Source organism: Psammomys obesus, unplaced genomic scaffold, assembly GCF_907164565.1.
Source record: "Psammomys obesus unplaced genomic scaffold, mPsaObe1.curated_primary_1811, whole genome shotgun sequence".
NCBI classification, from domain to species: Eukaryota; Metazoa; Chordata; class Mammalia; order Rodentia; family Muridae; genus Psammomys; species Psammomys obesus.
The window spans coordinates 464,531-476,269 of record NW_026594014.1 but is presented as its reverse complement, the minus strand read 5'-3'; the positions used below and the strand labels follow the sequence as shown (position 1 = coordinate 476,269).

Genomic DNA, 11,739 nt, shown 5'->3' with positions numbered 1-11,739 from the left:
ACTTAACAGCACACCTAAAAGCCCTAGAGAAAAAAAAAAGCAGACACATCTAATAAATTCAAAGCTGAAATCAATGAATTAGAAACAAAGAAAACAATTCAAAGAATCAATGAGACCAAGAGCTGGTTCTTTGAGAAAATACACAAGATAGACAAACCCTTAGCCAAACTAACTAAAAGGCAGAGAGACACTATCCAAAATAGGCAAAATCGGAAACAAAAAGGGGACATAACAACAGACACTGAGGAAATTCAAACAATAATTAGGTCTTACTACAAAAGCCTAGATGCCACAAAATTTGAAAATCTAAATGAAATGGACAATTTTCTTGATAGATTCCATCTACCAAAATTAAATCAAGATCAGATAAATAGATTAAATAGCCCTATATCCCCCAAGGAAATAGAAGCAGTCATCAAAATTCTCCCTTCCAAAAGAAGTCCAGGGTCAGATGGTTTCAGCACAGAATTCAAAGAAGAGCTAACTCCCTTCTTTTCAAATTATTCCACAAAATAGAAACACAAGGACCATTATCAAACTCATTCTATAAAGCCACAGTCACCTTGATACCTAAACCACACAAAGACCCAATAAAAAAGGAGAACGTCAGATCTATCTCTGTTATGAACATTGATGCAAAAATACTCAATAAAATACTTGCAAACCGAATCCAAGAACACATCAAAGACATCATCCACCATGATCAAGTAGACTTCATCCCAGGCATGCAGGGGTGGTTCCATATATGGAAATCCATCAATGTAATCCACCATATAAACAAACTGAAGGAGAAAAACCACATGATGTTCTTTTTAGATGGAGAAAAAACATTTGACAAAGTCCAACATCCATTCATGTTTAAAGTGCTGGAGAGATCAGGGATATAAGGTACATACCTGAACATAGTAAAGGCGATATACAGCAAGCCTATAGCCAACATAGAACTCAATGCAGAGAAACTTAAATCAATCCCACTGAAGTCAGGGACAAGGCAAGGCTGCCCACTCTCTCCATATCTCTTCAACGTAGTACTTGAAGTCCTAGCTAGAGCAATAAGACAACTGAAGGAGATCAAATCGTAAAGGAAGAGGTCAAAGTTCCACTATTTGTAGATGATGTGATAGTATACCTGAGTGACCCCCAAAAATTCAACCAGAGAACTCCTTCAGCTGATAACACTTTCAGCAAAGTGGCTGGATACAAAATTAACTTAAAAAAAAAATCAGTAGCCCTCCAGTATATGAAAGACAAATGGACTGAGAAAGAAATTAGGGAAACTACACCCTTCACAGTAGCCAATAATAACATAAGGTACCTTGGTGTGACTCTAACCAAGAAAGTGACAAAGTGTTTGAAAAAAACATCAAGTCTCTGAAGAAAGAAATTGAAGATATCAGACGATGGAAAGATCTCCCATGCTCATGGATCGGTGGATTAACATAGTGAAAATGGCCATCCTGCCAAAGCAATCTACAGATTCAATGCAATTCTCATCAAAACACCAACACAATTCTCTACAGAATTTGAAGGAACAATTCTCAACTTCATACAGGAAAATGAAAAACCCAGAATTTCCAAAACGATCCTGTAAAACAACAAATCGTGTGGAGGTATCTCCATCCCTGATCTCAAGCAGTACTACAGAGCTATAGTAATAAAAACTGCATGGTACTGGCATAGAAACAGAATGGTGAATCAATGGAATCGAATAGAAGATCCAGAAACAAATCCACACACCTAGAAATACTTGATTTTTGAAAAGAAGCCAAAACCATACAATGGAAAAAAGACAGCATCTTTAACAAATGGTGCTGGTCCAACTGGATGTCTACATGTAGACAAATGCAAATAATTCCATATTTATCACCCTGCACAAAACTAAAGTCCAAGTGGATGAAAGACCTCAACATAAAACCAGACACACTAAATCGATTAGAAGAAAAAGTGGGGAAGAGCCTAGAACTCATTGGCACAGGAGACAACTTCCTGAACAGAACAGCATCAGCACAGGCTCTAAGAGCAACAATCAATAAATGGGACCTCATGACACTGAAAAGCTACTGTAAAGCAAAGGACACCATCATCAGAACAAAACAACAGCCTGCAGACTGGGAAAGGATCTCCCCCACCCTGTATCTGACAGAGGGCTCCAAGGTGTGCGTGCCGCTCTTGTACTCTTGGCTTCATCTTGCCATGCTGACCATTGCTGCTGTCCACAGACGGGCAGGTGTGCGAGTTCGGGTTAATATCGCTGTGGTTAGACACCATGGCTAAACAATGGGGGGAGGAAGGGGTTGATTCGGCTCTTCCACACCACCTTCCATGACTGAAGGACGTCAGGACGGAACTCCATCAGAGCAGGAGCCTGGAGGCAGGAACTGATGCAGAGGCCGTGGAGGGTGCTGTTTCCCCGCCTTGCTCCCCGTGGCTTGCTTATCCTGCTTTCTTATAGAACTCAGGACCACCAGCCTAGAGATGGCACCCTCCCACAATCCGCTGGGCCCTCCTGCATCAATCACTAATTCAGAAAATGCCCTGCAGGCTTGTGTAAAGCCCGATTTTATGGAGGGATTTTTCCCAACTGGGGCTCCTTTCTCTCAGGTGACTCTAGCTCATGTCAGGTTGACATGAAACCATCCAGCACAGTGGGGTTAGGGATGGCTTCTTTTCCTCTTGGTGTGCACAGCATCCTATGATCCAATGAGAACCTGTCCTCGAGAAGGAGGCTTCCAGGTCAGTTCTGTCTTGGATCCTGTATCTCAATTTGTGGTGTCTCAGCAGTTAGTCTTACCTTCAAGTTCTGTGATGCAACCAAGGGCTTCTGAGAAAGCAGCCAGAGCCATTCGATACTCTAGATCAGTTTGGTTTCTGTTCACTTTAAAACTTCAGTCTGTCTCTCAGAGTTGAGCCTGTCCGGTCCCTGTCCCTGTAACTACAGAGTCTTTTATGACAAACACCTGAAGTAGCCATTCTTAACTACTGATGACACTTCCATAACGACACTTGCTTGCAAAATCCCCACGCAGAGGTTTTGTCCTATAGAGGGAGCGTGAGAAACTGGCTCAGGGCAGCTCTCCTAAACTCTGCCTTAGGAGAAGACAGCAGCTGATTCACTGATTCAGCTCTGTGAACACCAAATAAACCTCTCTTTGACTTGACTGTAGTTCCTGGTTGGTGGTCTTTCTGCTCCTGTCTATGGGAGTAACACATGAGCCTTGGCCCATAATGTTTGGGGAGACTCTTGGGCTCCCTTGAAAAACAACTTGAAGAGATGTTTCTCATGCCTAGTACTGGGGGTTTTGTTCAATCATTTATGGCTTTGGGGGGCGGGGCACCAACACCCCAAGAAACACAACACTATTTAAACCACATACACATACATTTATACATTATATATACACCCAATACTGTGCTTTCCCGGGTGAGGGGGCTTCAAGCATCCTTGGTTATTTATTTTCCTCTCTCCCTCTCTCTCTGTATTACACTTCCTCCTCACCCCCTTGTGAAATCCACCGATTTACCAGTGGTGTCCTGACATCCCCCACCTCTTGCAGGGCCTACTTCTCCTGCCATGGCCCCGCTGTACGTCCCTGGATCCAGTGTTTACTCCGGTTTTATACTCGTTCCAAAGACTGGGAGCCATGAACAACAACAAACAACCACGTGCTGTTTGTCTTTCCGGGCCTGGGATGCCATCACTTAATACAGCATTTCCAATTTCCATCGATCTTCTGCAAAGTTCATAATTTCTCTTTTAAAAGACAATTTCTTTATTTTTTATTTTATGTGTATGGCTGTACCGTGCGTGTGTGTGTGTGTGTGTGTGTGTGTGTGAGAGAGAGAGAGAGAGAGAGAGAGAGAGAGAGATCCCTACAGAGGCCTGAAGAAGGTGGCAGGTCCTTTGGAACTGAAGTTACAGGCGGATGTAAGTGCTATGTTCAGTGCTGGGAACAGAACCTGGGTCCCTGCAAAGTTTGTAATTTCACTTTTCTTTATAGATGGATCGATCGTTATTTCACATTTCCGTTCATTGGCTGGAGGCCACTCAGGTTGTTTCCACTTCCTTGCGATTGTGAACAGAACAGCAATGTACTTGGCTGAGAAGTGTCTGTGGGTGGGATGTCGTCTGGGCAAATGACAGGAAGTGACATAGCTGGGTCATACGAAGACTCATTTTCAGCTTTCGGACAGTTCTCTCATTGATTCTAGAAAGGCTACACCAATCTGCAATCCCAGCAACACTGGGTGAGGGCTCCCTTCCCCGCATCCTCTCCAGCACCTGCTGTGTGTTGTTTTGCTGATCTTTGCCATTCTGACTGAGGTAAGATGAAATCTCACAATTGTTCTGATTTGGGCATCCCTTAAAACTAGGGACAATGAAGTTCTCTGAGCTATTTCTTTTCTTTCTTTTATCTCAAGATACTTTATTTTCAAAATGGGTCTCAACAGAAGCTTTTGGCCCATTCTGCCAAAGAAGACGCTACAAATGCTTGCTCAGCAGCTGCGGGCTACTCATCAGTGTCACGTCTGAAAAGCAAGTAAGAATCCATGGAAAACAAATATTTAAAGTTTCCTTAGGAACACAGGTAAGTGTGATCCCCATCCCCAAGCCTTCCATACTGCATGGGCACCAACCCTACTCTTGCAGAGACATTCCAAAAACTAGCAGAAATTAAGTTAAATGGTCCCCCAAATCCCTTAATCCAAGCTAACCTTGCAGCAAAGAGCCACAAGAATGGCGTCTACACATTGGAAGCACAGGCTGCTGGGTGACAGTCCATCCTGCTCTCCTGGGCCCACATCGTGGGCAGAGGGCCAACATCCTGCTCCTCCACTTCCAGCAGGAAGCCATGCCTCTGGGTCTGCTTCACGAGTTGCCACATTGGCCGTGACATTACACAGTAGATGGCTGGTCGCTGGAACCCACTGAAAGCAGCAGCAGCAGCAGCAGCAGCAGCAGCAGCAATGGCATGTGTCCCCACGTTCTCAAAGAGCACCCAATCACCCACATGCATTTCAGGCCTGTCGCAGCGCTCAACGATCCAGTCAAAGCCATGGCACGTTGGTCCCCAGATGCCGGGTGAGGAGCACTGCTCCTCTGGCTTGGGTCTCTGTATGAAGACATCGCCCCGTAATGTCCCTGAGCCCTGTCCATCATCCTCAGTGCTACAGAGAGCATGCTCAGAACTTACCCTCGGCAGCAGAGGCTCTCCCGTGCGCACGGTCTTATAAAGAATGCAGTTAAATGATTCATACACGCCATCATTCGCGTCACACGTGAAGGTTTGCTCACTGGGCTCATCTTCATCAGAGCCAGGCTGGTTCTTCCGTACAGTTTTTGTTTGTTTGTTTGTTTGTTGTTTTTGCGATGCTATTGAGTGCAAGCACAAAAGCTGATGCATCATCGTACCTGCCTGGCTCGGCTATGATTCTCCCTCCAGAGTCTGATGGGAAGTATTTGTCCAGAGCCGGGTTGATTACACTGGCGATCTCTTCAAACTATACACGCCGAAACCAACTTCTGTTCCGGTGTCAGAGACCCAGCGGGCATCCGGCACGGCCTGCACACAGCTCTCAGGGTCGGCACACTCACTGCCCGCACGGAAGCTGACACCCAGGACATCACTATTTAGCTTCCTTGCCTGTTCCAACAAGAGCCTGCTGGTTTTGAGTGTGCACTTGACACCGAGGCCACACACTGCTTTGGAATGGTCAGTGGCAAGCTGCAAAACCAACTTTGCCTTTGGATGCCCTCTGGCCACTTTCATCAGCTCAATTTCACTGTCCAATGGAGTCAGCATTTGGACTCCATTACTGGCAGCATACTTGTTTTGAGACACTTGTTCACAAGGATTTGCATAGATAATCAAATCTGGAGGTACTCCAAGCCCTTGTACCAACTGTATTTCAGCCTTGCTTGCACAGTCAAATCCTACGGCTCCGCTGTCAGCACCCTTGACATGAGGGAGAGCTTTTAGCCGTCTCAGATGCTTCTTTAGAAATTCTCCAAGGTTCAAGACGTAAAAAGCATCTGTATCATCAGAGGAAGAAAGTTTAGTAATTTCTGGTCTGGGAGGTCCTTGGCAGTGACGCCTTCATTGAGGACAGAGCCATCAAACTCTTCCTTAGTGACACTCTTCACAGCTCTTGAGGTGCCTCGGAACAGAGCAAGACAGAAATCCTGGAGACGGAATTCAGTTATTGCCAGCTCCTCCCAAGGCAAGTTATCCAGGAACTCTGAATGCTGTCACCTTGGAGCAGTGGAAAGGCTCCCACAGCGCATGGGCGGACCCATGGCTGGCCCTGAGCTGCTGAACCCTGAGAATCCCCCACCCCAGGCTCCTCCTTGAGCCCACCGCAGCCCCCCCACCCCAAGTGGCTCTGAGCTGGTGGCAGTGCTGTTTCTTGTCCATTTTTATTTCTCATTTCGAGAGCACTCTGTTCACATCCGGAGACCACTTTCAAACTGGGTCATTTGTTTTCTTGCCTCTGAGTTTTGAGTTCTTCATATACTCAGGATACTAACCCTCCGTCAGATGCTCAGCCGGCAGAGCCTGTCCCGCTGTCAGGTTTCCTCTTTACCTGTGAATGCTTCCTCGGCTGTGCCGAGGGAACATAGTCCTGTGGGCTCTCACCTCCGGTTGCCGGCCTCGGCTCCGAGCGAATGGGAACCTGGTCAGAAGGCCCTTTCCTGCCTATGTGTCTTGCAGGGCGCTGCCTGTGTGTTCTAAACATTTATCCTATGTAATATATGAGAGTTACAGAAAAAATGTCGTCTTTGCTCCTCCTCTAAGGCGTTTCTCTTTGCAGCAGAGAGCGGAGTTACCATGGGGTACCCTGGCCCCACTGAAGTGTCTACAAGGCACCCCCGACTGGAGGGCTCAGAGACACTGCAGAAGGGGCAAGAGGGTTGTGAGAGCTGGGGGACCAGGAGCCGGCTGCAGGCTCTTCCCTGCGACAGGGAGGCTGCTGGGGGACCAGGAGCCGGCTGCTGCTGTCTCCTCCGTGGGACAGGGAGTCTGCGTCCGTGACACCTCCACGCCATGGCCACTCAACAAGACCTGAGCCGAGGCAGCAGCACTTGAGACGGTGTGGATGGGGGAGGTTGGCGTGTCTCACCCCTAATGAAGGGTACAGGAAATGAACGGACGCTGAGAGAAGGAAAATCCCTCTTCTCCAGGAAGGAGCGCCACCACAGGGTTACCCTGTCCGAAGCAGCCAGTCCTAGACCCAGGAGCAAAGCCACATGCGCTCTGCCAGTGTGCGCACCTGCGTGGATGTGCTGTGTGTGCGCCTGAGGTCACGAACTTGAAACGGAGGGAGGGAGGGGCGCGGGAGGAGTTGGAGGGGGAGGAGGGAGGGAGGAGGAACTAATGTAAATGCAGCACCTCTGAATGACGTTTTCAAAGATTAAAGTAACAGCAACAATCACAAAAATCGAAATCAACCCATCACTCCAAAGACACCAGCCAATTCTGGTGTCAGAATTCAGAAAGTTCGGAACCTTGTATCCCACGGGGGAGGGGAGGGCTGAGACACATAGGCAGGGCGCTGGGCGCGAGGGTGAGTCTCCCCCACGAAAACCTGAAGTCTGCGTGGACCAGTCAGCCCCGGAGACTGCCATGCGCAGAACGGCCTGCAGGGGGCGACGGGGCGCTCGGAGCCTCCCGAAGGGCTTTGGGGCCCGCAGGGGATGACGACGATTTTGAGTAAGCCTTAGCTAACAACTCCCGGAGAAATTTCACAGTAGGAGTAGACGGCACCGTTTCTTAACCACGTAGAAGGAGAGAGAAAGAAACTGGAGCGAGGGGCAGGAATCCAAACAAAACTGCCAAGGGAGAGAAATATCTAGGGAATGTCCAGGGAGAGCTGGCCACGCATGCGCAGCGTCCTCAGTTCCACCCTCAGCTCAAACCGCATACCCGCATTCAGGGCAGGAGGGTCACGGGTTCAAGGCCATCTTTGGCTGCGTTGGAAGTTCCAGGCTAGCCCGGGCTACAAGAGGCCCTGCCTGCGGCAACATCGACCTACCTCACTCCGGAAGACCTCACAGTAAAAGGAGAGAAGAGGATGCTTTAGCGGGGACAGGAGCTTGCTGCCAAGCCCTTCAACCCTTGCTGAGGTCTTCTGGAAAGACCTGAGTTCAATCCCTGGGACCCACGTACTGGAAGGAAAGAACTGGCGTCTGCAAGTAGCTCCCTGACTTTCACATGCGCCCACCCGTCCCATGTACAAATGGATGTTTTGGTTTTTTTTAGGAAAAAAGGAAAAATATAAATAAGTTTTTATTGATTTATACTTAGAAATAGCATTTTGAATATATCATAAAGGTTCCTAAATAGAATACTAAAATTTGTTCTCCCATTTAAAAATACAATACAATAACTGTAAGCACACTAGAATTTGTTTTATCATTTTATTTTATTTTTGAGTCAGATGGAGGAAGAAGTATCACTATGTAGCATTGGCTGTCCTAGAACTCACTACGTAGACCAGGCCGACCTTAAACTCAGAGATGTGCTTTCCTCTGCCTCCTGAGTGCTGGGATTAAAGGTGTGCACCGCCAGCAGCCAGCTGTTTTACCATTTTAAATAAATGGAGGCACACGCCTGCAACTCCAGCACTTGGAAGACAGAGGCAGGCAGATCTCTGTCTACAGGTCAGCCTGGGCTACATTCCAGGGCAGCCAAGGCTACTCAGTAGACTCTGTCCCTTCCTCCCCAAAATAGTTTTGCCATTTTAAATAAAGAATAAACCATCAATTTTCATTATTAAAATTTTATTGCATTATTCATTTTAAAATGTAATATTTATAATATTACATTTAAAAATGTAATATTTGTAATTTATTTGAGAATTTTACGCAGTGCATTATTACCACAATCGATTTCTACCTCTTCCTTACAACTCCGTCTGGAATCCCCAACACAGCCCTCACTCAGCTTCATGTTGACAGTGTACTGAGCTCTGTTCGGTTCGTGCTTCCCGCCGGTGAGTGGCTAGCCAGTGCATTGTCACCCTACAGGATATCCCTGAGGAAAACTGATAGGGTGGGGCTAGGGAGCACCTCCCTGTTCATGCTGGTTGCTCTTGAGCAGGGGGTATAGTCACAAAACAAATACTATTAGACCGAATAATAGAAGGTAACAAGGGCTGGTGAGAGGCACCCACCAATCAAGTATGGCTCTCTGGAACCATGTAAGGTTGAATGTGGGTAGAGGTGATAGAGGAGATGGAGGAGGAGATAGAGGCAGAGATGGAGGAGGAGATGGAGGAGAAGTAGACAGGAGATGGAGAAGTAGGAGATGGAGAAGGAGATGGAAGAGGAGAAGATGGGAAGGAGATGGAGGAAAAAGAGGAGGAGGAGATGGAGGAAAAGGAAGAGGAGGAGATGAAGGAGGAGATGGGGAAAGAGATGGAGGAGAAGGAGATGGAGACACAGGAGACCACTTGTGTGGCATATTTTGTAGACTGAAATAAGTCAGTCACGGTGGAATAATCTGGAATGATTCCAGCACAGAAGGTCTCTGTCTCAGTCACACACGGAGGCACACAGGGCTTTTGGTATGGAAAATCAATGTCTATGTTGATATAAGTAAATTAATTTATACGTGCCCACAAACATTTGCTGGGTAATAAATCATGCCGCTGGGCAGGTGGTGATGTAACCTCTTGGTTGCTTACAGAAGACCAAGGAAGGAACCTCATCATCATGAGGAAGCCACTAGAAGCTCACCTTCAGCCTTCAAACTTTTCCACGGAGAAGGAAACTTCCAGACTTTGTCCTTTCATTCAGTGGCTCCTCCGGGAGACTGTTGGTAACATCTGGGGTGTTTGCGGTTGGCAGGGGAGTGGGCGGAGACCAGAGAGATTGCTCCACACAGCTGTGATGCACACCCACCACAGAGTGAGATCAGCCTGATGCTGAAAAAAAAAAAAAAACCCAGCCCCACAAGAATCTAGATTTTATTCATACCTGAGACACTGCCTCGCCATGGAGCCCAGGTCGGTGACAAAGTCTCAATCTGTTTGTTTCAGTCACATCTGGCCTGGATTTTATTGTTCGTCTGTGAGTTGGATATCACGGTTTAAAGGTTTCTGCAACAAGTGGATTATGCGAATTAAGCAAGCCGGATCCTTCTAGCACTTGAGAGGCTGAGGAAGGAGGATTTCTATGAGTTCCGGGCCAGTCTGGATTACAGGGAGAGACTCTTGTCTCAAAGATAAATACTCAATGGAAAGGAAATAGAAGGAAAAAAGAGGAGTGTACAGGAGAGGAGGGCACAAGGGCCGTGGCCGCTACATGCCAACCCTTGCTCTGTCCTCGATCATCCTTCTTTCTATTTTGAATAAAACCCCAACCCCGCTCCGTACTGGCTCAGACTGAATTTTATCTACACTGAAGTCACCAGTTAGGGTTTCCAGAGTCAGTGTCCCTAAAAATGTTATGGAACTCCTACTTCTGAGGGAGCCCATGTGGAGACCTGTCTCAGTCCCCCCCCCCTCACTGCCAGTGTCAATCATCATGCCATGATGCTGGTATAGTCTTGAACCTCCAGAGCTGTGAGCTCAACCAGCTTCTTCTCTTTGTAAAGTACTCAGGCTCGGGTATGTTGTTACAGCAGCAGACATTAGACTAATTTTCCAGTCTTACAACTTTGAGTGGGGGTCTCACTTCTGCATGCCTGGCCTCTGGCCTCTCACTTCCCACTGAGCCACCCTCCCAGCCCTGTCTTCTCTTCCAGTCTCCATTTATAACAGATTGACCTTTATTGACCTCCTTATGGCTGACCATCTATTAAAAAGAATCCTCACCGATGCACACTGGGAAATCGTCCCACTTAGCTTTGGCAGCTTGACGCAGTCTCACATCATGGGCAGGGAGCCTTGACTGAAGGATTGCCAGATCAGAGCAGCCTGAGGCCACGCACAGAGAGTTTGTTTTGACTGATGATTGATGAGGATGGTCTGATACCCTGTGGCAGCACCATTCCTGGGCAGGGGGCCTGGGATGCATAATGAAGCTCACTGGGCATGACCATGAGTGGATGGGCCAGGGAAGAACCTTCCTCCATGGTTCCTGCCCCAGGCTCCTGCCTTGGGAACCTGCCTCAGCTTCCCTCTGTGCTGGACTGTGACCTGGGAGTGTAAGCCAAATCAACTCTCTTTCCTTCCCAGGTTGCTTCTGCTGAGCTGTTTACTACAGCAACAGAGAGAAGATCGGAGCAAAAACATCTGGGTGCACATTGGGACATTAACACATGCATTTGGGAAGCCACAAACAATTTTAGTTTGTAAGAGGGCAAAGTCATGTTGATTTTTAGAGAGAGCCCTGGGAACATTTACATACTTCAGAAGAGTTTTGGGAACCCTCAAAGATGGAAGTTTCTTGGCATCTGAGAGGCAGCAGCTTCCCCACCAGGAAGTGACTCAGTGGCACCTCTGGGCAGCCTCAAAGAGCTTCCTGTACCACAGCTTGACCAAAAAAATCCCCCAGCAAGGCCTACTTTTGACAATAAGTGACAGGTGCAAGATTGGAAGTGATTGGCAGATGGAGCATGTGAGACATAAGCACCTGGATGCCTGTGATTGGACACCTGCACCTGGATTAATGCTCCTGGACACCTGCACCTGGATTAATGCTCCTGGACACCTGTACCTGGATACCTATACTTGGCATGTACACTGGGACACCTGCACCTGGGCATGTGCACCTGGACACCTGCACCTGGATGCCTG

The 11,739-nt window shown here is 47.5% G+C and overlaps 1 pseudogene; it reads right to left on the bottom strand.

The window, feature by feature from the left end:
* Positions 1-4,742: 4,742 nt before the first annotated feature.
* Positions 4,743-6,283, bottom strand: LOC129684555 (ornithine decarboxylase-like; annotated as a pseudogene).
* Between the last annotated feature and the right edge of the window lie 5,456 nt (positions 6,284-11,739).